Consider the following 26,832-nt stretch of genomic DNA (forward strand, 5'->3'; position numbering starts at 1 on the left):
TTTTACTATATTTCAAAGGAATACTTAGCAGTATTATCAGGATATCCAAAGCATTCTTTTATATCAAAGTTAGGACTTTGTGATCATATCCTGCAGACTTAGACCTTAGGAATAATGATACATAAAGGTACAAATATTAATTTGGACATGGTTTTTGATTTTTAAAATATAACCCAAATAGGAATAACATTAATTCTATTATTTATTGTGATAGTAATGTTTATTCTACAATGCATCAAGGAAAGTTGAATTATATACTATATAAAATTCTTCAAATTTTAAATTAAAACATACAAGGTATATCTTCAAAAAGATATTTTCCAGTTTATTAGGAAATGCTGTTATAATAGTGAGCATATTCAACAATATGAAAATATCAGTGCTAAAATATGAATAGAGAAAAGACGTCTAATATTAAGTATCAAATTCTTCACATCAAAAAGCTAGAAACAGAACAGAAAGTCAAATTTAAAGTACAAGAAAAGAAATTACAAAAAAATAAGAAATGAAATTATAAAGATAAGAAATAGAAAAATAGCAAATAATAAGAAAAAATAATAAAAAAGTTAAATTATTGAAAACTTCAATAAAATTTATAAACCCATACCTAGACTGAAAAGAAAAATGGAAATATTCAATGTAAAAAATGAAAAATTAGAATACTTCCCAATTAGTTTTATGAACGTAATCCTGATGAAAAGCCTAAAAATATTATGAAAAAAATGAAATTGCAGAATAATATTTTCCATGAACAAAGATTTTAACTATTTTTATGTATGTACTTTAAAATAAAATTAAATAAAATCCCTCCAAATTGTAATCACAACAATCTTTATCTGTTGTATATATGGAATGCTAAGATTTAATTTTTTTAAAGTTCTTGCTTTAAAAATATTGGAACTTTGTTGGGATGATTAATCTCTTAAGTATCTCAAAGTCTGCAATTTATGTTGGAGATAGTAATCACTAAGTAGTTATACATGGACCCTCTGGGAAGAAACAAATCTGGCAAGAATGTATATGCCAATTTGATCGTGTATTATTTAAAAATATTTAATTATTTTTAACTTCTGTAACAATAAAGAAATCTCTCTTATTTCAAAATACAATATTTCTGAAATTTGTATACATATTACCTGTCTCAAGTGGAATAATTTTTTTGTCTTTTGTTGTTGTTGTTGTTGTTGTTTCACCAAATATAATGATGAATAAAATATGTATTCACCTGGTAGTCACCACATTTATTTGCTTTGATAAACATTCTTCATTTACTCTAGTGGGAGGTACTGTTGTCACATGGCAAAATGTGCTTCTGTATAATTCCACAACAGGGAGCAGTTATGAGCAGAGAACAATAATCCAATCTATCATAAGATCCAGCTCCCAAAATGTACTTTCCTAAATAAAGGAAGGGGTGCTACCTAAAAGCAACTTTTTCATATCAATCACTAACATAATAATTTTGACACTTTTTTAAAGTTTGCTTATTTATTTTGAGAGAGCACACAAGCAAGGGAGGGGCAGAGAGAGAGAACTGTGCAGGATCTGCACAGTTGGCACAGAGTGCAATGAAGGGCTGGAAGTCACAAACCTCAAGATCATGATCCCAGCTGAAACCAAGAGTCCGACGCTTAATCGACCGAGCAACCCAGGTGCCCCGGTTTTGGCACTTTTTAACATAATGTAACATTTGAACTGTAAATACAAGACCTGGTTCCGATTGGTGAGGCCTGGGGATCTGCATGGAAATAACGACAAAGAATGAGTGACATAAACCTTCCTGTTACATATTATTATATGAATCAAAATTCCAAAATATGTGAAGAAAACTAATGCTAAAATGGATAGCAAATGAAATCAACATTTTTAAAAGTTCACTCCAAATCAATTAATAATAAAACAATCTAAAACAGTTTTATAAGAAATATATTTATGATTCTTAAAAAGATGAATAACAGCAATGTTCAGAGAATGAAAATTATAAAAATAGGTAGAATTGACACAAGAAGCAATTGGGTGCCCTGAAAAGGAAATATAGAACCACTGAAAGTCACCACACTACTGAATGACTGCAGAGTAGTCCTGAGGAACTCCCAGGGATGCAGGATTAAGAGATAAAGACGTTAAATATTTGACAACAGTCCAAGAAATGGAGGGTAGGTTTAGATGTGTCAATATAGCTCTGAGAGGAGTTCCAGAGGAAAATAGTAGGGGAAAAGGAGGAAAAGAAACGTTTGAAAAGAAAATGGTTGAGACATTTTTGCAGAGTTGAAGACATGTAACTTCAGGCTGAAAGTGATCACTGAAAGCACAAAGCAAGGTATAGATGATAAAGAAATAAATATCAATGGGTAAATTCTTTGTGAAGCAAAACATGGGTGGTAAAGAAAGAAGAAAAACCCACAACAAAAAACAATTATCAACAAAAGAACCATCAACCCAGAATCTGACACTCAATTAACCTATCACCTAAAAAAGTAAGTAAAATGAAGACATTTTTCCCCCTAAGGTTTGCTGTGGAGTTTATTGATCCTCATATATGAGAAACCTATATTAAGCTCTATCCAAATACATAGTTTCACCACTGTACCTTTAAGAGCTTTAAGATTGTATCAGAACATAGGGTGAAATAGCAAAAAAACTCCTAAAAGACATTTTCAGACACACAAGGATAAGGAGTGCTTTACAATCCACAGCCCGTACTGCAAGGGCTATTGTAGAAATATGCTGTATAACCACAATTTCATATCATTTAAGAACTTACAAGTGACTCAGCATTCGCTATTTTATTCAAATTCTCAACAATCAGAACCATTATTATTTATGTCATCTTTAGCAAATAATAAAATTTAAGATACAGGAATGAAAACTAACAGGCTCAAATTCATACCATAGTACTAGCACTCTAACACAACATTTGTGAATTCAATTCTCATGTGATTTACAATATATTTTTTAAAAATGCCCGTCACACAGATGTGACCTACCAGATAAAAGGAAGGATTCTGGAATTGTTATCCATTGCTAAGAACAAGTCCTGCAAATATAAGTTACCGTATATCATCTACTGTCAGAGAGGAATGAGTTGCTAGGATTTTCCTATTTGTCTAGAGAACCCGAGTAGAAATTTACAATTCCATAAGGACTATTTTCTAAGGATTTGACATGGCCATGTGTGTGTAACTATTTATTGTATTTCCTTATTATTTATTTTGTTGACTTCATTTGGTTCATTATTAATTGGACAACTACAATGATCTTTGGAGAGTTTTATTTGCCTTGCTGATAGAGTCACCATTCAGCTCACATCTTATTCTAGGTAACTGATAAAGGATTTACGTATCATTTAAAAAATGTAAAAATAGGGCGCCTGGGTGGCTCAGTTGGTTAAGCATCCGACTCTTGGTTTCACCCCAGGTCATGATCTCACGGTTCATGAGACTGAGCCCCACATCAGGCTCTGCGCTGAGAGTGTGGAACCTGCTTGGGATTCTCTGTCTCCCTCTTTCTCTCTGCCCCTCTCCTACATGCTCTCTCTCTTTTTCTCTCTCTCAAAAATACATAAATAAATATTAAAAAAATAAATATACAAAAATAGGATCCAGAGAATTCTTTATGGAGACCATAAGACTATAGGCTTTTACGTGTTTAAAGAAGATAACACCGAGATCAATTTTCACAGTTCTGCATAAACTCACACATTTCTTTTCTAGGTATTTATTTCTGGACAATAGGAAATTTACATAATTGGCCGCATGCTTTAAAATAATCAATTACTCAAAACATAAACATAGAATAAAATAAATTAAAATAATAATTCAGACCTCATGCTATGGATATGGAAAGTGACTAGTTGATGCCCATTATTGTTATTATAAAATATAAATCTATTTCCCCAAAGCACAAGAGAATTTACCACTGGTTGTTTTAGGGTGTGGCATGAACTAGTTAGTAATATTTTTGGCTTTGATACACCTCTGAGAGAAGTGTACTAAAAATTTGAACTGTTCCCATTGGTGGTACGTGTTACTCAGAGTGCATGTAGTAAATGAGGATTGTGTCATCATGGAGAGGAAAACTAATTATTTCCAGTGCCCTCACCCAAATTTAAGTGTGCTAAAATATACCTGCTGGATTTTAATAGGGCTGGTATTTACAAAGCTCTCTGTGGTTATGCGGTCATGTCTATAAAAGAATATAAAATTTATTGAAGTTAGTTAAGTTACTAACCTGCAAAATGAAAGAGAGCCAATGACCTCAACATTGGCAGTTTCCAACTAATGAAAATGGAATATGTGATTTCTAAATGTCAATACACATTTAAGAGGCAGGATAAATATAATTGGTAATAGCCTACAGGTTCCTGCAGGTCAAGACTGTGGAATCAGATATGCCTATAGTTAGGGGACAAAAACCAACAGAATTCAGGAGTGTAGAGAGTTAAGCCAGAGAAGTCTCTAAATTTCTAGCACGAAGCTAAGCAATCAGATAGTCAGAGAGAGACGGACAAGTAAAGAAGACTGAAATGGACTCTGGACAATATTGGGAGAACACAATCTTGATCCTGGCAGAACTCTTATTTGTCCTTCATGGTATGACCCATGGGAAGACCTCAAGATGTAATAATAATCAAAAAAATAAAAGCAATAGTTAACAATTAATGACCTTTAGCAGGTACGAGACACATATATCATGTAATTCTCCTAACGTAATGAATAGGAGGCTATGGTTAAACAATTTTTATACTTTACTTCACCCTCTTTACTTCACCAGGCATTCACCCTATCTCTGTGTCTGATATCAGATCCTACTATATGTCCATTCTCCTCCGTTTCTATAAAGATTGACTTTTCTTTTGATTAGTGTCAGCATAGTAAATTTTCCTCCATCCATTTGCTTTTAATCTATATGTGTCTTTACAATTAAAGTGGATTTCTTATAGACCACAGATAGCTGGGTCATGTTTTTTGATCCATTCTGACAATCTCTGTCTTTTGACTGATGCATTTAGACCATCCATCTTTCAAGTGATTATTGACATGGTTGCAGTAATAGCTACCATATTTGTTACTGTTGTCTATTTGTTGCTCTTGATCTTTCTTCTTGTTTTTGTCTTCCAATCTTTTTCTACCTTTTGTGGTTTTAATTGAGCATTTTATATAATTCTATATTCTCTCCTTTCTTGGCATATTGATTTTATTCCTTTTCTTTTTTTTACCTTTTTCCAGTGGTTGCTAGAGTTTGCCATATTCACTTACAGCTGATCCAAGTCCACTTTCAAATGACACTCATTTCATGGGTAATATGAATACTTTATAATAGCAAAAATAATCTTAATTCCTCCTTTCCATCACTTGGTTCATTAATTAATTTCATTTATATGTAATTGTATATATGTATATATAAAAGTATATATAGTACTTACATATATAGTATATATATATATATATATATATATATATATATACATAAGCATAGCAATCAAATAAATTGTTGGTTATTATTATTTTGAACAAACTGTTATGTGTTAGATGAGAGTAAGAACAATTTTTTTTAATTTTTCCTTCACTTATTCCTTCTTTGATGCTCTTCATCGGTTTACACAAATCTGAGTTTCTGGTGTATATTTTTGTTTCCTCTAAATAGCTTTTAACATTTTCTAGAAGACATATCTACTGGCAATAAATTCCTCCAATTTTTGTTTGTCTGAGAAATTCTTTATTTCCCTTTCACTTTACAGGATAGTTTTCTAGGTTACAGAATTCTAGGGTAGTGTTTTTTTTTTTCCTCAAAACTTTAATTATTTGACCTCATTCCCATCTTGCTTGTATGGTTTCTGAGAAATTGGATGTAATTGTTATCTTTGTTCCTCTATAGGTGTGGTGTTTTTCCTCTGGTTTCTTTCAGGATTTTTTCCTTATCTTTGATTTTCTATAATTTGAAAATGATATGCCTGGGTGTAGGTTTTTTGTGTGGAGGCATTTATTTTGCTTGGTGTTCTCAAAGCTTTCTGCATCAGTAGTTTGGTTTCTGACATTATTTTGGGGAAATTCCCAGTCATTATTTTTTTCAAATATTTCTCTTCTCTCTTTATTCTCCTTTGGCATTCTCATTACGTATATGTTACACCTTTTGCAATTGTCCCACAGTCCTTAGATATTTTGGTTTTCTTTCCCCAGTCTTTGTTCTCTTTGCTTTTTAATTTTCAGGGTTTCTACTGATATCTTCTCTAGCTTAAAGATTTTTTGTTTCCCTTCTCTTATGTTCATCTGTTTTGTCTCTTAAAGTCCTCATATGAGTGAATTCATGTGATTTTTGTCTTTCTCTAATTTCACTTAGCATAATACCCTCCAGTTCCATACACATAGTTGCAAATGGCAAGATTTCATTCTTTTTGACTGCCAAGTAATACTCCATTATATATATATATATATATATATATATATACACTCCATTATATATATATATATATATACATATATATATACCACATTTTCTTTATCCATTCATCCATCGATGGACATTTGGGCTCTTTCCATACTTTGGCTATTGCTGATAGTGCTGCTATAAACATGGGGGTGCATGTGTCCCTTCGAAACATCACACCTGTATCCTGTGGATAAATGCCTAGTAGTGCAATTGCTGGGTCATAGGGTAGTTCTAGTTTTAGTTTTTTGAGGAACCTCCATACTGTTGCAGAGTAGCTGCACCAGCTTGCATTCCCACCAACAATGCAAAAGAGATCCTCTTTCTTCGCATCCTCGCCAACATCTGTTGTTGCCTGAGTTGTTAATGTTAGCCATTCTGACAGGTGTAAGGTGATATCTCATTGTGGTTTTGATTTGTATTTCCCTGATGATGAGTGATGTTGAGCATTTTTTCATGTGTTCTTTGGCCATCTGGATGTCTTCTTTGGAGAAGGGTCTATTCATGTCTTTTGCCCATTTCTTCACTGGATTATTCGTTTTTTTGGTGTTGAGTTTGGTAAGTTCTTTATAGATTTTGGATAATAACCCTTTATCTGATATGTCATTTGCAAATATCTTCTCCTGTTCTGTCGCTTGCCTTTTAGTTTTGCTGATTGTTTCCTTCGCTGTGCAGAAGCTTTTTATTTTGATGAGGTCCCAGTAGTTCATTTTTGCTTTTGTTTCCCTTGCCTCTGGAGACGTGTTGAGTAAGAAGTTGCTGCAGCTGAGGTCAAAGAGGTTTTTGCCTGCTTTCTCCTCGAGGAATTTGATGGCGTCCTGTCTTACATTTAGGTCTTTCATCCATTTTGACTTTATTTTTGGGTATGGTATAAGAAAGTGGTCCAGGTTCATTCTTCTGCATGTCACTGTCCAGTTTTCCCACCACCACTTGCTGAAGAGACTGTCTTTATTCCATTGGATATTCTTTCCTGCTTTGTCAAAGATTAGTTGCCTCTACGTTTGTGGGTCCATTTCTGGGTTCTCTATTCTGTTCCATTGATCTGAGTGTCTGTTCTTGTGCCAGTACCATACTGTCTTGATGATTACGGCTTTGTAGTATAGCTTAAAGTCTGGGATTGTGATGCCTCCTGCTTTGGTTGTGTTTTTCAAGATCGCTTTGGCTATTTGGGATCTTTTCTGGTTCCATACAAATTTTAGGATTATTTGTTCTAGCTCTGTGAGGAATGCTGGTGATATTTTGATAGGGATTGTATTGAATATGCAGATTGCTTGGGTAGTATCGACATTTTAACAATATTTGTTCTTCCTATCCAGGAGCATGGAATCTTTTTTCCATTTTTTTGTGTCTTCTTCAATTTCTCTCATAAGCTTTCTATAGTTTTCAGTGTATAGATTTTTCACATCTTTGGTTAGATATATTCCTAGGTATTTTATGTTTTTTTGTGCAACTGTAAATGGGATCGGTTCCTTGGTTTCTGTCGCTTCATTGTTGGTGTATAGGAATGCAACCAATTTCTGTGCATTGGTTTTATATCCTGCATCTTTGCTGAATTCATGAATCAATTCTAGCAGTTTTTTGGTGGAATCTTTAGGGTTTTCCATATAGAGTATCATGTCATCTGCAAAGACTGAAAGTTTGACCTCCTCCTGGCCGATTTGGATGCCTTTTATTTCTTTGTGTTGTCTGATTGCAGAGGCTAAGACTTCCAATACTATGTTGAATAACGGTGAGAATGGACATCCCTGTCTTGTTTCTGACCTTAAGGGGGAAAGCTCTCAGTTTTCCCCATTGAGGATAATATTAGCATTGGGTCATTCGTATATGGGTTATATGATCGCAAGGTATGCTCCTTCTATCCCTACTTTCTTGAGGGTTTTTATCAAGAAAGGCTGCTGTATTTTGTCAAATGCTTTCTCTGCATCTATTGAGAGGATCATATGGTTCTTGTCCTTTCTTTTATTGATGTGATGAATCATGTTAATTGTTTTGCAGATGTTGAACCAGCCCTGCATCCCAGGTATAAATCCCGCTTGGTGGTAGTGAATAATTTTTTTAATGTATTGTTGGATCCGGTTGGCTAATATCTTGTTGAGGATTTTTGCATCCATGTTCATCAGGGAAATTGGTCTATAGTTCTCCTTTTTAGTGTGGTCTCTGTCTGGTTTTGGAATCAAGGTAATGCTGGCTTCAAAGAAAGAGTTTGGATGTTTTCCTTCCATTTCTATTTTTTTGGAACAGTTTCAAAAGAATACATGTTAACTCTTCCTCAAATGTTTGGTAGAATTCCCCTGAAAAGCCGTCTGGCCCTGGACTCTTGTTTTTTGGGAGATTTTTGATTACTAATTCGATTTCCTTACTGGTTATGGGTCTGTTCAAATTTTCTATTTCTTCCTGTTTCAGTTTTGGTAGTGTATATGTTTCTAGGAATTTGTCCATTTCTTCCAGATTACCCATTTTATTGACATATAATTGCTCATAATATTCTCTTATTATTGTTTTTGTTTCTGTTGTGTTGGTTGTGATCTCTTCTCTTTCATTCTTGATTTTATTTATTTGGGTCCTTTCCTTTTTCTTTTTGATCAAACTTGCTAGTGGTTTGTCAATTTTGTTAATTCTTTCAAAGAACCAGCTTCTGGTTTCCATGATCTGTTCTACTGTTTTTTTGGTTTCGATAGCATTAATTTCTGCTCTAATCTTTATTATTTCCTGTCTTCTGCAGTTTTATTTGTTGTTATTTTTCCAGCTCCTTAAGGCATAAAGTTAGGTTGTGTATCTGAGATCTTTCTTCCTTCTTTAGGAAGGCCTGGATTGCTATATACTTTCCTCTTATGACTGCCTTTGCTGTGTCCCAGAGGTTTTGGGTTGTGGTGTTATAATTTTCATTGACTTCCACATACTTTTTATTTCCTCTTTAACTGCTTGGTTAGCCCATTCATTCTTTAGTAGGATGTTCTTCAGTGTCCAAGTATTTGTTACCTTTCCAAATTTTTTCTTGTGGTTGATTTCAGCGTTGTGGTCTGAAAATATGCACAGTATGATCTCGATCTTTTTGTACTTACTTAGGGCTTATTTGTGTCCCAGTATATGGTCTATACTGGAGAACGTTCCATGTGCACTGAAAAAGAATGTATATTCTGCTTTAGGATGAAATATTTTGAATATATCTGTTAAGTCCGTCTGGTCCAGTGTGTCATTCAAAGCCATTGTTTCCTTGTTGATTTTTTGATTAGATGATCTGTCCATTGCTGTGAGTGGGGTGTTGAAGTCTCCTACTATTATGGTATTACTATCGATGAGTTTCTTTATGTTTGTGATTAATTGATTTATATATTTGGGTGTTTTCACATTTGGTGCATAAATGTTTACAATTGTTAGGTCTTCTTGGTGGATAGACCCCTTGATTATGATATAATGCCCTTCTGCATCTCTTGATACAGTCTTTATTTTAAAGTCTAGATTGTCTGATATAAGTATGGCTACTCTGGCTTTCTTTTGTTGACCATTAGCATGATAGATGGTTCTCTATCCCCTTATTTTCAATCTGAAGGTGTCTTTAGGTCTAAAGTGGGTCTCTTTAAACAGCAAATAGATGGATCTTGTTTTCTTATCCATTCTCTTACCCTATGTGTTTTGATTGGAGCATTGCGTCCATTGACGTTTAGAGTGAGTACTGAAAGAGATGAATTTATTGTCCTTATGATGCTTGTAGTGTTGGAGTTTCTGGTGGCATTCTCTGGTCCTTTCTAATCTTTGTTGCTTTTTAAAATATATTGAAATATATATGTATATATATATATATATATATATTTTTTTTTTTTTCATCTTTTCTCCCCTCAGAGAGCCCCCCTTAAAATTTCTTGCAGGGCTGGTTTAGTGGTTACAAACTCCTTTAATTTTTGTTTGTCTGGGAAACTTTTTATCTCTCCTTCTATTTTGAATGACAGCCTTGCTGGATAAAGAATTCTTGGCTGCATATTTTTCTGATTCAGCACACTGAATATATACTGCCACTCCTTTCTGGCCTGCCAAGTTTCTGTGGATAGGTCTGGGGCAAACCTGATCTCTCTTCCTTTGTAGGTTAGGGACTTTTTTTCCCTTGATGCTTTCATGATTCTCTCCTTGCCTGAGTATTTTGTGAATTTGACTATGATATGCCTTGTTGATGGTCGGTTTTTGTTGAATCTAATGGGGGTCCTCTGTGCTTTCTGGATTTTGATGTTTGTGTCTTTCCCCAAGGTAGGAAAGTTTTCTGCTATGATTTTCTCACATAACTTTTCTACGCCTATTTCTCTCTCTTCTTCTTGTGGGACCCCTATGATTCTGATGTTGTTCCTTTTTAATGAGTCACTGATTTCTCTCATCCTTAAATCGTGCTCTTTTGCCTTAATCTCCCCCTTTTTTTCTGCTTCATTATTCTCTATAAGTTTGTCCTGTATATCGCTGATTCTTTGTTCTGCCTCATCCATCCTTGCCGCCACAGCATACATCCATGATTGCAGCTCAGTCATAGCATTTTTAATTTCATTCTATTTTTTACTTCTTTTATCTCTGAAGAAAGGGATTCTAATCTATTTTTGACTCCAGCTAGTATTCTTATTATCGTGATTGTAAATTCTGGTTCAGACATCTTGCTTGTATCTGTGTTGGTTAAATCCTGTGTTGGCTGTCCTTTCTTCATGCTCTTTCTTTTGGGGTGAATTCCTTCATTTTGTCATATTGAAGGGAGAAAAGGAATTAATGAGGTAGAAAAATTGAAATAAAAAATTAAATTTAAAAAAATGTTAAAATTAAAAATTAAACACACACACACAAATCGAATAAATGATGCTAGATCCTGGGTGTGTTTGGTCTGGGTGTTGAAAGTGGTTTGACAGATTAGAGAAAAAAGGGGGGGAAAGAAAAAAAGGAAATCGTTTGAGAATTTGAAAAAATGAATACACTGAAGTAGACTAAAATGAGATGATGGGGGTAAAAAAGAATTTGAAAAATATACACAAAAGTAAAGAATATAGTACAAAAATGAAAAATATTTTTAATAAAAATTAGAAATAAATATGATTTTTTTCTTTTTCTGTATTCAAGAAAAAAGAAAAGAAACAAAAAGAGAAAAAAGATAAAAAAGGAAAGAAAAAAAGGAAATCATTTGAAAATTTGAAAAAGTGAATACACTGTACTAGACTAAAATAAAATGAAGTAAAATATAACTTGAAAAAATTTTCATAAAAGCAAAAAATATAGTAAAAAAATTAAATATTTTTAATAGAAATTGAAATTAAAAATGAAGTTTTTCTCTTTCTTCATTCAAGAAAAAGAAAAAAAGCAAAAGAAAAAAGAAAAAGAAAAAGAAAAAAAAGGAAATTGTTTGAAAATTTGAAAAGGTGAATACACTGAAGTAGACTAAAATAAAATGATGGAAGTAAAATATATTTTGAAAAAATTTACACAAATTAAAAAATATAGTAATAAAAATTAAAGGAAAATATTTTTAATAAAAATTGAAAATAAAAATGAATTTTTTCTCTTTCTGTATTCAAGAAAAAGAAATGTAAAAGAGAAAAAGAAAAAAGAAAGAAAGAAAAAGAAAATTGAATAGATGAACCTGCTAACAGATTGAAGTAGGACTGAAATTACTTCGTTTTCCGCTAGAAGTCAGTCTATGTAGCACTTTATAGTCCATAAACTAAGCCGGCGGTGAGACTTGTGTTCTTGAAGAGCGAAGTTGGCCCAGTTGGGCGGGGCTCAGTGTAATAGCACTGCTTTCCACTAGATGGCGCTGCTAGCCTACTGGGGTGGATTGTTGCAGCGCTCGTAGGTGCGCATGCATAAGCGCGGGAGAGGTGAAAAATGGCGCCACCTGGCCACCCAGTCGGTTCTCCCAGATCAGCAATCGCGCACCCGTCCTTTGTCTTCAGCTTTCGCCCATTCCCTGCTTTTTCACTCTCCGTGACCAGGCCCCAGGCAGTACCTCTGTCCCAAGTTTTGCCTCAGATGGGACTATTTTCCCCGGCCCCTTACTTCTGAAGGGCTGCGGCTTTGACCCGTTCTGCCCCTCTGCGGGAGGGTCTCACCTAGCAAAGGACGAATGAGCAATGGCCAAATGTCGGCTGCACCCAGGAACGCTTGCTGGACCCTGCTGCTGCCGGTGCCCCGAGACTGCAGCCAGGTGCCAGCCCGCCCCAGAAAAAGTTCGCGAGTTAGTGTAGCAGCAGCGTTTCAGGGATTATGGAAAATCACAATGCACATCTGGCACCAGGCTTCACCCTCAACGACCTTGTTCCAGCACCAGCGAATGTGGCCGTTTTCTGCGGTCTGCTGGGACCAGGTGGCTTCAACAGTCTCTACCAAATGTCCTTCCAGCAGTGGAACCGCTTTTCCCCATGTGGCCCAAGAACCTTCCGGACCCCACTCTGTTCCTGGGGATTCGCCCTTCCCACCAGAGCACCACCAGGTAATGAGCTGTGGAATTGCAGCCTTTGTGCTCCCCTTGTTTACAGTCTTAGTGGAATTTAAACCTCTCCTTTCTCCTTTCTCCCTTTTTAGTTTAGTTTCTGCGGCTGTTTCCAATTTTCCACCTTCTCTCCAGCTGCTCTTGGGGAGGGGTGCTATTTGTATTCTCCCCCCCCCCAGTCTCCGTCCTCTCTCTGCCCACAAAAGCGGTTCCCTACCCTCAGCGGCTTCTTGCTCCCCAAATTCACTTCTCCGCACCATGTACCTGCTGAATTCTGTGGTTCAGGTTGTGCAGATTGTTGTGTTAATCCTCCGAGCAGTTTTCTAGGTGTGTAGGATGGTTTAGTGTTGGTCTGGCTGTATTTCATGGACGCAAGACGCAAAAAAACTGTGCTGTTCTGCCATCTTGGCTCCTCCCCAAACATCTCTTATTAATACAAATTTGTGACATGTTCTGAAAACTGCCTTCCTAACATACACTTCTGCAGGTTTTATTTGATGTGGAAAGGTATCCAGGCAGATACCAAATTCCCCACCTCTCTTGCTGCTAAAGACGGCCTTAATTCTTTCCCCAAAGGCAAATCAATGAGGGTTTCTGAGTAAGTTTTTGCTCTCCTGTTACAGGTGCTATATATTATTTGCTTCTTTTTCATACTGGAATGTGGTCATGAGATAGAGGTGAAGGAGTCATATCTAGATCATAGTGATCAAAACCACATGGAAGAGGTGGATGATTAGAAGATTTTGATCCTAATGACAACCTGGAATAGCGAGTGATACCAGTCTTGATGGGCCCAGCGTCAGATTCCTCTTTTCTTTATTTGTTTTTAATTAAAAAAATAGCTTTATTGAGATATAATTTACATGCCATACAATTCACTCATTTACAATATACAATTCAAGGGTTTTTTTTTTTTTAGTATATTCACTGATATGTGTAATCATTACCACCACTATCAGTCAATTTCAGAACATTTTCCTGACTTCAAAAGAAACCTTGTACCCGTTAGCTGTTACGCCCTCATCCCCCAGCCCTAGGCAACCGGTATAGATTTCACTATTCTGGACTTTCATATGAATGGAATCCTATGATATTTGGTCTTTTGTGATTGACCTCTGTCAGTTAGCAACATGTGTTCAAGGTTGATCCATGTTTTATCATGTATCACTATTGTGTTCCTTTTTGTGGACAAATACTCCCATTGTACGGATATACTGCATTTTGTTTTTTTCATTTTTAGTTGATAGTGGTTGTGTTGTTTCTACCTTTTAGCTTTTATAAATGATGCTGCTATGAACACTGGTGAACAGGCTTTTTTTGTGTGTGTGGACATGTGTTTTCATCTTTCTTGGGTATATAACTAGGAGTAGAATTACTGGTCATATGGTAATCCTATATTTAATGATTAAAGAACTGCCAGATTATGTCCTAAAATTAGCTAAATTCCTAAAAAGAAAGTTTCATAAATTTCAAAAAACATTTTGAAATACTTACTTTATTTTCCCTATGTTTAGGAAATTCTACCAATTCTTTGTTCACTGTAACTTATATAATAAGATGTTGCAGATTTACAACATTAGCCAACATGAAAGAGATGAATAATTCACATCATGATACTTTGTCATACCCCTTTCAGAAAGAATCCATTATGTAACAACTTAAAATTTTAGAAAGAAAAAAAAAAACACTAGGCATTATAATTTAAAAGATTTACCCCTGGCTTTCGTTAAAGAGCAAACTTTTTTTCAAACTTTAGAAAATAAACTTGAAACTTTGTTATGAACACTTTTTTTCAGAAAAATGTTAGTTGAATGAGAAAAAGATAGGGATGTGCCCTTTTATTTATATCTTCCTGGTTGGTAAAGCATGATACTGAAAAAGAGGGTGAGAAGAAAATGAAAGCACAGCTTTCTGTGGGTAATCCTTGCTCAGGTGAATCACAGTTGGCTCAGACCCACTGAAGGGACTGTTTTAGAAATGTACTCTGTAATTTTATGGCTAGTCCTTAAGGTATAGAATATGTTCCATATTACTTATTATCATAGTGTGCCAAACTAATGAATTAAAAATAGTTAATGTTGGAACTTAAAAAAAAAAAAAATCTTTGCCAAGTGGAAGAAGTGGATTCAGACAGACATGCCCGAGCGGTAAGGAATAGAAACATCTATCACTGGTTCTGTCACTATATTCTGTGCAGGATATATAGCAGATTGGATATAGGTCATAAGTTATAACAGATGCTAATGTATAAGATACGTATTCAATATTTATAAAAATTTTACCTATAAAAAATATTTTGCTGATCACAATATGTTAACAATAGATATCTTCTAATAATTTTATAAGGAGGAATATTTTAAAAAGTAATTAATTCATGAACAAAAGAAATTCTAATAGATGTAAATAGATATATGCCCAGGAATCTGCACTGAGGACCCCCACTCTCATTCACAGCCCAGACTGAGATCCACTAATGTACCTGAGATCTACCAACTACTAACATACCTGAAGAGGAGTGCCTGGTCCTGCTGTTCCCCTCTGGACCAATGGATAATGCCATTCACTGTCAGATAGGCACACAGACTTCTCATTTATATTTGATCATTGTAAATATGATGCATTTCTCTAAGTGCAAATAAAGATAAACAAGTAAAGTCATGTATGTCAATGAAACTTTAGAAATGGGTAATGGATAAAAGTAAAATAAATATTTGCAAATGTGACAGAATTTGATAGACTTTGATCACGAGGCCAGGCAGATAGTAAGCCAAAAACATATAGCATCTTAGATATATTTTTTTCTAACTACTCATATCCAAATGGCACCCATTGGTTTTGTTTCTTAATTGCATCTGAGTTTACTACCAAAACTAGGGCTCTCCCACCTGTGTTACTGAAACATCTTTTGTTATAATTTTATGTATAACATGTATTTGATAAGGGAGACAGGTTACATGAGGTAAAATAAAGTTTTCTCAATATTTCCTCAAATCCCCAGATTCCTTCTGGAGATAACAATTAATTTAGTTTTGTTTTGGATCCTTCAAAAGTGTTTCATGCAAATACAAACATAAGTTATCTTAAACACATAAAAGCACACTGACATATATTTTTATTGTTATAAAGCTTGCAGCATATTCTCTATAATGTTCTACAATTTACATATCCCACTTAACAATATCTTAAAGATAATTCCATGATAGGTCCCATAAAAACAATATTTGCTTTCCTGGCAGCATAGTATTCTCCTATATGAATGTACAATGACATATTTGATACATTAAGCGATATATTCTTATTTTATTTTGCATATACGTAATGCAATGAATGTTCCTTACTAATGGATATTTGATACATTTCCACATATCTTGGTTATTATCAGTAAACATGCTCTCCAGTATATATTCATATTCATATAACCCTGGACACTTGAAGAGTAAAATGAATTGTTAGAAGTAGTTATATATATTTTATTCTTTGATTGATATTGACAAAATGATATCCAAATACTTATATCAGTTTACTCTCCCAGCAAAAATATATCGAGGGGCTTGTTTTTTCTTCCTCCTTGTAACAACTTTTTATAATTTTACCACTGTGACAGGTGAAAAATAACAACTTATAGCTTAATTTTCAATTTCTCTTATTACAAGTGAGGTTACATATGTTTTCGCAAGTTTAACAAATGATTTTTTTTTCCTTTTAGGTATAATATTTTTAGGTATAATATATATGTCACTTTGCACATTTTTAATTACGTTGTTCAGCTTTTCTTGCTGATTTTTAGGGGCTTTTAAATATGAATAAAGTAGACTTTGTTTTCTTTCATATGTGTCTGTTTAGCTTTTGGCTTTGTTTCTGGTATTTGGCCAACCATCTTTGTTATGAATTCATACTTACACTTCTTGATCTCTTAGGACTGTGTCGGTGTCCTTGACATTTGTCTCTGCCTGTGCCCAGCACGCTGTCTGGACATAGAAGACATATATGAATATCTGTTGAAAAAACTGTCAAAGTGTAAAGATGTTTATACTTCTTAATCCTAAATCTGTTTCTACTCAGTTTCTATCACCTTGTAAACTTTTTAAAGAGAGAATCATTTCTTCCCAGTCTTATTTCCTGTTTTTCCAATATACTTTAGATTGAAATTACAATGAAACTGTGAAACAGTTGTGCAAAGCTTACATGTTTAAATGCTGAAAATCACATTATATTTTAAATAATAATGTCAGGGTGTCTGGGTGGCTCACCCAGTTGAGTGCCCCACTCTTGATTTCAGCTCAAGTCATGATTCCAGGGTCATGGGATTGAGGTTGGCATTGGGTCCTGCACTGCGTATGGAATCTGCTTAGGATTCTCTCTCTCTCTCCCTCTGCCCTTCTCTCCAACTCACATGAGGGTGCTCTCTCTAAAATAAAATAAATGAATAATGTCTATATTTTGTAATCACAAGTTATTTGAATCATTTGTGGCTCAGCCAGAAAATAGTTGAAACTACTTTAGTATCTGACTAAAGAACTAACTTGTAATTTATTATAACAACTTATGAATTTAAAACATCCTATGTGATTCAAAATGGATTAAAATTGATTTAAAGCAAGTTTGTTGCTATTGGATAATTATTTCAAATCATTAGCATGCATTAAACACACCACTTTTTATTATAATCTCAAAAAAAAATAGGACCTTGAAAAGGCATTTATGTGTTTCTTCAACCTCAAATTTTGCCATTAAAAAAAAAATCAAGCAATGATTTCATCATTCATATACTGAGTTAATGAGACAAAAAGTGAATGCCACATGTGAAATGGTCCAATTATTTGCTCAGTAATCCAATATTTTCTGCATCATTAATTTTTCCACTTTTTATTTAGCGACTCTAAGGATGTTCAAGATAAGGAAAATTTATGTTGATTAATAATGCGTCAAAGCAATTTTATAATTTAAGTTTATGGGTTACTATTAATAAATTGTCAGTGTAGCTCATATACTTTATTTAATCCTAGAAGTCATATATTCACAATCAATCGAGAAGGGCTTTGGTTTTGTATTGGGATGTAGAAAGCTTAAAAGAGCATAGCTCCCATGCCAACAGTGACAAGTTGGATAATTTACCAATTCATAAATTTTCTTGAATCCATCAAAATACTGAGGTACAGGAAAATCAAGAAGTCTCAAGTCTAGGGAAATACAGGTGTCTCCAAAGAGACACAAGATGTAAGTACTGGTTGGAACACTGTTAAATATTTTAACAAACTTCTACATGCTGCTGTTGGATAGTATAACAATAGTATAGAATCCTTGGAGTTATAGATATAAGGGAAGATTGTACTTAATCTCAAACTTTTGTCCACTCCCATCTCTGGCTGCTTGGGAGAAAGACTTGGGTCAGGTGGGAAAATTAGAGATTGCCTCCTGTTTGATCAGGTGTTGGTGAAGAAAGTGGCAACAGTTATGCAAAAGACACAAAGCCCCACTTAGATTATTATGGCCTTTCTCCACTTGGACAGAAGTCTTATCCCACTGAGGGAGGGGCAGAAAACCTGGTAACTTTCAGGAACATGTGGAAATCTATTGCAGCTTAGAGAAAGAAAGATGGAAAAAAAGGACTTTGAAACCAAGACAAAGTCAGAATTTTAGAGGTTCTCTGCAACTGGTGGAGTGCTAGGGTCACTAAGAAAACCCCAACATCCCAGAGCAGAGTGGTTGCCTAAGACTGACACTAAAGCAGGACAAGAAAGAACCCTTTCACCACCACCAACCCCATCACCAGGTTGTCAAAAGATGTGTGATAACCAGAATCAGTGTACTGTTGAGTGAAGGGCAAGAACATGGAGAGACCTCTGATGAGTCAATATATAGAAAGTCTAAACCTAAAGGTGGAACAGTGGTGAAATCGTAACAACAAAACCCCAAATCACCTCATCCTATAACTAAATTAACTCACGCTACCACATTAAGAACCTAGCATAAAAAGAGACATGTCTATTTTCAGACATCAACAATACGTATCTCATTTTGCACTGTCTTACACACAAAGGCCAGCATTCAACAAAAATTGCAGAGCAATAAAGAAGAAAAACAATATACTGTTAAGATACACTGGAAGCAACTAATGGACCTATGTTCATATAGGACCCAGATGTTGGAACTATCAAACAGAAAATTTAAATTAACTTGATTAATGTACTTAAAAACTCTTGTTAAAAAAGTGGAAAACATGCATGTATTGTATCAGAGAGAAAAAAATTATGAGAACAGCTTTTAAATTTTATTAGGATGAACTCTATAAAAAAAATCAAAGGGAGATGCTTGATATAAGAAACACAGTAACAGAGATAAGAAAAATATTTTTGACAGGCTTATTAATAGACTTGAGAGAGCCGAAAACAGAAGAATGAGTAAACATGAAAATAGTTCAATAGAAATTAACCATGCTAAATTACAATGAATTTTAAAAAAGAATAAAAAACCTTGAGAGAACTTGGGACAATATCAGTTTAATATTGCTATAACAGGAATCACAAAAGAGAAAAAGCATGGAAAGAAAGTATTGTAAGTTAACGAGTGAGAATTTTCCAAAAATACTGAAAGACATGAAACCACAGATCAAAGAATTCACAGAACACCAAGTGGAATAAAACAAATAAAACACCTGGACAAACATATTCAAAGTTCTGAAAACCAGGGGTACCTGGGTGGCTCAGTCCATTAAGCATCCAATTGGTGATCTCAGCTCAGGTCTTGATCTCCGGGTTGTGGGTTCAAGCCCTGCATTGGGCTCCATATTGGGTGTGGAGCCTACTTAAAAAAGAAAAGAAAAGAAAAGAAAAGAAAAGAAAAGAAAAGAAAAGAAAAGAAAAGAAAAGGACTGAAAACCAAAGATAAAAAGAAAATCTTAAAGAGAGTCAGAAGAAAAGAACATATCATATATATAAATATATGCGTATAAATTACAGCAGACTTTTCAAGAATTTACATCAGGAGTTATTGAAGCCAGAAGATCATCAAGTGACATCTTTTAAAATGTCTAAAGGGGAAAAAAACGTCAACCTAGAATACTCTAGCATAAATAACTTTTAAATATAAAAAAGAAATAGGTTTTTTCAGGTTAAAAAAAAAAAAAAACAAGAGTTTATAATAAACCTCCACAACAAAAATGTTAAAAGAAGTCCTTCGGGAAAAATGTATATGATAAAAACTTGAACCTACTATACAATGGAATGAGGAACACTGGAAATAGTATAAATAAAAGTAATATAAAATTAATTTTCTTTCATATTTTTAACTGCTTTATTGACTGACTAATCAGCTCATGGTTTAATTATGCCTCAAACCCGAAATCCAGATATTTTGTTTGCTGTGTTGTTATCCAAAGCTACATGCTGAAAATCAAGCATTTATTATTTCACACAAACTAATGTCGGAATGAACTCAGTCAACAAGTGAATTGAATGATAATTCTCATCCCCTGTCACTCATCATCAGTACTGTTAAAGTCAATTTACAATTATTAAAATAAAGTTATCGCTTTTCTACTGCTTATGAAAAGAATTATAAGGAAAATGCTAAGGTGGGGGATGGAGATATAAGAAAATCCCTGTCTCCTTGAAGCATAAATTTTACCCCTCTCCAAACACATAGATTTGCTCATTAAATTTTTTTTTAAAATTTATTTTGATTATAGTTGACACTGTTACATTAGTTTCAGGTGTACAACACAGTGATTCAACTTCTCTATATGTTATGCTGTTCTCACAAGTGTAGCTACCATCTGCCACTATACAACACTAATACGGTATCCTTGACTATATCCCTTACACTGTGCTTTTTATTCCTGTGGCTTATTTATTCCATAACTGGAAGACTATATGGCCCACACCCCCCTTCACCCATTTTACCCATCTCTCCACCCTCCTCCCCTCTGGCAACCATCAGTTTCTTCTCTGTATTTATAGGTCTGATTCTGCTTTTATTTACTTTTTTAAAGGCTTATTTATTTTTGAGAGACAGAGAGAGAATGGAAGTAGGGGAGAGGCGGGGGGGGGGGGGGACAGAGGATCCAAAGCAGAGTCTGTGCTGACAGCAGAGAGCCGGATGCAGGGATTGAACTTACAAACTGTGAGATCATGATCTGAGCTGAAGTCAGACGCTTAACCAACTGAGCCACCCAGGCACCCCAATCTGCTTTTAAACACAGATAGATTTAATTAAATCACAGTGATGATCTCCCCTACCCCCCCCCCCCCGCCAAAGCCTAATACAAAGTAAGCTATGCTTTTGATAACATAGAAGTTAACATTTAATAGCTAAAATCCTTAATACTCATAGTTCACAATGCAGAAATAAACACTGCTTTCCAACAGTATCTGTCATTAAAATTCAGGTACAGTTTGTTACTAAAATAAGGTTTCGTAAGCAAGGTGAAACTTCTATTTGGTACTCTCCCTATATTTTTGCTAATAAAGTGCTGGGGGAAAGAGGGTTGAAAGCCAATAAATCTATGTTACCAAAATTTTCATGGAGTTTAATGACAAATATAATTCTGTCCCTTCCAGTTTTACTAAAGAGCTCCACAATTCTGCATCATTTAGAAGTCTGTGAATAATTCTGACATCCAAGGTTATTGTAACCCTCAGAAAGAATTTTCTCAAGTGATAAAAATTTCTAACTTGTCAAACATTTAGTTTTATTTCTCAGGCAAGTTATACTGGCAAGTACATCTATGGGACACAATATTTATATGTTCTCCTTGATCATGTGGACTGGGAGTTTTCAACTAGGCAACAAAATATAAAACATATCACAAAATAGTATACTTTGCAAAAACATGGAACTTTCAAACATATCCTATCCAAGTACTCATGTTAAATCCTTTAAAAAACAGAATATCAGTAAAGCATGGAGGAAAATGGAACGTATGCTTCTTTACACACAATAAAGGAAAATAATGAGTCCTTAAGTATCATTAGGATGAGAAGATTCTCAATCCCAAAGAGAAGCAACAGACGTGTTGGGGGGAGGAATTGGCATAGAAAATAAATAGCAAATATCACACTGAGTAGGAAAAAAATTAGCTAATTACATGCTTTCATCTCTGCTTACCAGAGGAGTAAAGCCTAATTTTAAAGAAATGGAAAAGCTTAATGAATGCCAAGAGTATTTTTTTTCATGCACTATGGCTCTTTGGCATAGAATCTATATGCATTTATCCAGATGTTATGGGTGGAAATTGTGGGATTTAATGGTAACTGGAAGTGTGTTTGAAGTACAGAACAGTAATAAAATGAGAACGGATGAGTATGCTTGAAAAAAACAATTCTATTTTATTCTTAAAGGAATTTAGGATCATACTGTGTTATAAGTGCCAAAACATATTGGAGATAAAGACGCAAACACAAAATTGCCTTTTTCTTAAAATTCCACACTTGAAATAAAGTTGAAATAAAGTTACAGTAGAGTGAAATTGCCTAAAAACAGTTTTGATGTGAACTATTTAATGGGTCTCTAAAAGATACATTTTAATAACATATGGAATATAAAGCTCTTTTTTTCTGACTGTGCTCCAGTGAGTATCCCTTCTATGTGACATGAGAGTGAAATGAGTACCACATGGTGGTTAAGAGCATGAACTGTGGAACTTGCAGGCAGGGGATAAAACTCAGTTCTATCACATGTGAACTGTGTCACACTGGACATGTGACTAACCTTTCAGACCTCAGTTTCCTCCTCTGTAAAAGGTAAGAGCACCCCCCTTAAAGAATTGTCGTGAGGATTAAAGTCGATTAATGCAAATGATTGGGATTATTATTGCCAACAGGTTCTGTGCAGAGTTTACTCGGTTGAGTATGATTATACTGACCATCAATATGGACCACTTCTGATGCCACGCGGGTATACTCTTCTTGTCTCATGAATGATATAAGCTCAGATGATGCCTCGAGGCTGTGTTAACCCTGTTGAGTGACCACGAAGAGATCACTGTGGTTGCTGAGGAATGGAGAGGACACTGCACTAAAATTTATTTACCTTGTGCGGTGCAATAATAATTACCTGTGTATATTTGGATTAAAAACTAAAAGAAAAGGGGAAATTTTTGATTCCCTCAAAAATCCCATAGGAATTAAAATTTGAAATATTTTATAAAGAAACTTAAAGTACAAATTACCTAATTCATTTTTTGAGATTTAAACTTTATTCAGAAAATATATCTGAGGAGTTATTCAGTTGAATGAACTAATACAAATGTAATGTTATTCAACTAACTTCCAATTAGTTCATGCTTTATAGAACCAAGATTTTATTTGTCACTTATTTTTCTCCTTGTTTTATTCAACAGCTGAATGAGAAAAAAAGTCATTTAAAATTATATGAGGATCACATTAATCCTTGATATTTTTTTAACAGTTATATCATTCTGAAACCTTGTGTTCAGACTAAATGCACCATTTATCAGGGAGTAATAAAAATAAAGTTACCATTTTGATCTCCATAGGAAGCATCTAAAGCAAAACTCATGGTATCATGCTCGCCATTAACTCATGTAACCATACTTTCAAAGTGATTGACAGTTGAGTTCCAAAACTTCATTATAACTCCTAGAAATAAAGAACGGATGGGGCATTTACAGATGATCTGCTCCTTTCTTCACTGAAGCAGACACAGAAAAGGAAGAGTGGCTCTCAGTTAAAGAAAAAGAACCAGATTGAATGCGAAGTGACTTAGCATCTAGGCCCAGTTCTGTCATCATCTAATTTCCAAGAAAGAAGTGTGAAAAAAATTTTGTTGACAAAATTTTAAAAAATAGTAATATGACTAATAACAGGAAAAATAAAAGTTTATTCCCTTGACATTATTAAAGAATAAATTTTAAAAGTGGCATATAACTTCTGTTAGAAGGAAGTTCAATGGTACTGTTAACATTTCCAAAGAAACTTATTTTCTAGTTCTCATGAATATCCCCAGTGGGGCCCATCATGGTTGTACTTATTTCACATAATAGGACTCCCAAGTGTAATGGGAGGGAATATGCCAGGAAGAAAGTATCTGGTGGCCAAGGAAGGAGTTCCTTAGTACTCAGCAACGATGAACGAAATGAGGAGGAAATAAAGCGCCTACTCTGCCCAATGCAAAAGATTGAAAGAAAATCTCTATCTATTCGGCTAGTAGTGTCATATGATGGTTACAAGTGGGAGAACAGCACAAGCAGAAATGAGAAGGAGAAAGCAGTGGGAAAAATAAAGACTACAAGAGAAAACGTCAGTGCCACCATCCAGCAAAATCAAGTTACTTAGTCCAATGCTCCACACTACACACAACGAAACCTCAAGCTATATGCACATAGCACAGCATAATGATTTAAGAAAATAGTAAAACACAGTATTTATTTGGGGATAGTTCCACTGAGAAAGGTTTAAATAAAAAAAATAATATTAACTTGTCTAACATCACTTATTTTTCAGAGTTTCTCTGCAGCTGAGGCTTTAACTTTCCCTTCCAGTGATATAGTGTAAATTGTTGCATTTATTATCAATTTTTATTCAATTTTCAATTTTTATTCATTTATGAAAGCTTTGGTTTCTTAGAAACCATTTTTTAAAACTAGATTGTTTCTTTACAGGTATATTATTTATCCTCAAAAAGCAGTATGAAGTAAGTCGTCAATAACAACTTGTTGATTTTATCTTCACTGATTCATGATGATGAAATTATTTACTCCTTACTTACTCTAGACCTTTAACTCCTTCCCTCACATTCTAATTTAATTAAGTATTGATTTTTAATGGCAATTTAAAAATACATTATTAAATGTAAAGTTCTTTTGCTAAACTACCATCTATTGAACTGTTAAAAATGATTATATCTGGGGTGCCTGGGTGGCGCAGTCGGTTGAGCGTCCGACTTCAGCCAGGTCACGATCTCGCTGTACGTGAGTTCCAGCCCCGCGTCGGGCTCTGTGCCGACAGCTCAGAGCCTGGAGCCTGCTTCAGATTCTGTGTCTCCCTCTCTCTCTGCCCCTCCCCTGCTCATGCTTTGTCTCTGTCTCAAAAGTAAATAAAACATTAAAAACAATTTTTAAAAAGATTACATCTAAGCCATTTGTGTAACATTATGCGTGAATATATTTTACTTCCAAATATTATCACTAATTTAAAGTAGTGAAATTTACTGGTATATCCCCAATTTAAGCAAACTAGTACTAAAACGCATCGCCAGCGTAAAATTTTAGGAATATATTTAGTACATTCAAAGAGTTCCTTCTTTCCTTCTTTCTTTTCCATTTCTGCTGCCAGTCCCATACTTCAGTTTCTGATTATTTCAAGATTATGCAGTTTAAGATTATGAAGTGACCTTCGTGCCTACATTTTTACCCAGTTTAACTGTTCCTGTGTGTTTCTGAGAAATTAATGGTTCTAAAGCATTTACTTCATGTGTCACCCTCCTATTAAGAAACTCCATTGGCTTTCCTACGGACTAAAACCCACACTTCTATGCTCACCGAGTGTCCCACAATCTGACCATGATCTAGCTTTAGCACCGGCTGGGTTGTAGCCATACTGCCCCATGAACTATTGTGAAACTGCTCATGATCTGTGAATATTTGACCCCATTCTCTCCATCTAGAATGCCTCTCCTTCCATTTGTATTTCCATATGTTTGAAATATTCAGCCTCAGCTATGAACTAAATACCATCCCTACTGAGAACTGGTATTTCTGTCACACACACTGCTTTAATCACTTCATCATAGTTTTGTGAATATGTTTTATGCCTGCTTTTTGGTAAACTATTTAGCAAGGGCTACTTTGTTTTCATTACAACCCTCTCTCAGCATTGTGCCTTTCTCACAACACACTCATTAAATATTAAACTAAAATCGCTGAACTGATATGTCAGTGTGCCGTATTTTCCTCTTTCCTGATTTTCAGGAAAGAATATTTACCTCAGAACTAAATATTCAGTGCTCTGAAATTGAGATGATCTTTAAAATATCTGAATTGTTTTTATTGAGATATAACTGACACATAATATGAATTGCATGTGTGCAACATAATGATTTGTCTACACTGCAAAATGGCCACCATAGTAAGTCTAGTGTCCTAGTATCACCATATAAACTTACATGATATGCAGTGCAGTATTGTTGGCTCTATCACCGTGCTGTACTGTTACAGCCCTGTGACTTATTTATTTTATGACTGGAAGTTTGTATCTCTTGTCCCCCATATCCCATTTAGCCCACTCCCAATCCCTTTCCTGCTGGCAACCACCAAATCTGTTCTCTGCGTCGATGGGATCTTTTTTTTGTATGTTTGCTGTGTTTTTTTAGATTCAACATACAAGTGAAATTATAAGGTTATTTGTCTTTCTCTGTCGGACTTCTTGCACCTAGCATACCTTCAGGTTTCATCCATGTTGTCACAGACAGCGAGAGTTCATTATTTTTTCCATCTGGGTAGTGTTCCATTGTATATATACACACCACATCTTCTTTAGCCATTCATTCATCAGTGGACACTTTGGTTGTTTCTATATTTGGCTATTGTGAATAATGCTGCAGTGAACATAGGGACACAGACATCTGTTCAAATGAGTGGTTCTGTTTCCTTCAGATAAATACCCAGAGTGGAATTGATGAATCATATGGCAGCTCTATTTTTAGTTTCATGAGGAAATTCCATACCTTTTTCCATAGCAGGTATACGAGTCTACATTCCCAGCAACAGTGCACAGGGTTTCTCTTTTCTCCACAGCCTTGACAACACTTGTTATTTCCTATCTTTTTGATAATAACCATTGTGACTGGTGTGAGGTGGTATCTCATTGTGGTTCTGATTTGCATCTCCTAATGATTAGTGATGTTGAACATGATCTTTTCCTGTGCCTTTGGCCTGACCATGAGGGCAGGATCCCGGCAACAGGAGAGTGCAAGGGTGGAGCCAGTGGTGCTAAAAA

At 34.8% G+C, this 26,832-nt stretch overlaps 1 long non-coding RNA gene across 4 annotated transcripts in view; it reads right to left on the reverse strand.

The window, feature by feature from the left end:
* LOC111561886 overlaps window positions 1–26,832 on the reverse strand; it is a 52,718-nt gene that overhangs the window by 6,991 nt on the left and 18,895 nt on the right. Inside the window, exons 3-7 of one of the 4 annotated variants that reach the window (XR_006583422.1) lie at window positions 23,356–23,475; window positions 22,740–22,833; window positions 16,778–16,845; window positions 15,383–15,502; window positions 1,592–1,738 (exon numbers count right to left, since the gene is read on the reverse strand). This is a non-coding gene — a long non-coding RNA (uncharacterized LOC111561886). Of the gene's footprint in view, window positions 1–724; window positions 1,739–15,382; window positions 15,503–16,777; window positions 16,846–22,739; window positions 22,834–23,355; window positions 23,476–26,832 lie in introns of those variants that run through there. The other 3 variants (XR_002744887.2, XR_002744888.2, XR_006583421.1) reach the window with 3 other exon arrangements.

Source organism: Felis catus, chromosome C1 (assembly GCF_018350175.1).
Source record: "Felis catus isolate Fca126 chromosome C1, F.catus_Fca126_mat1.0, whole genome shotgun sequence".
Taxonomy (NCBI): Eukaryota; Metazoa; Chordata; class Mammalia; order Carnivora; family Felidae; genus Felis; species Felis catus.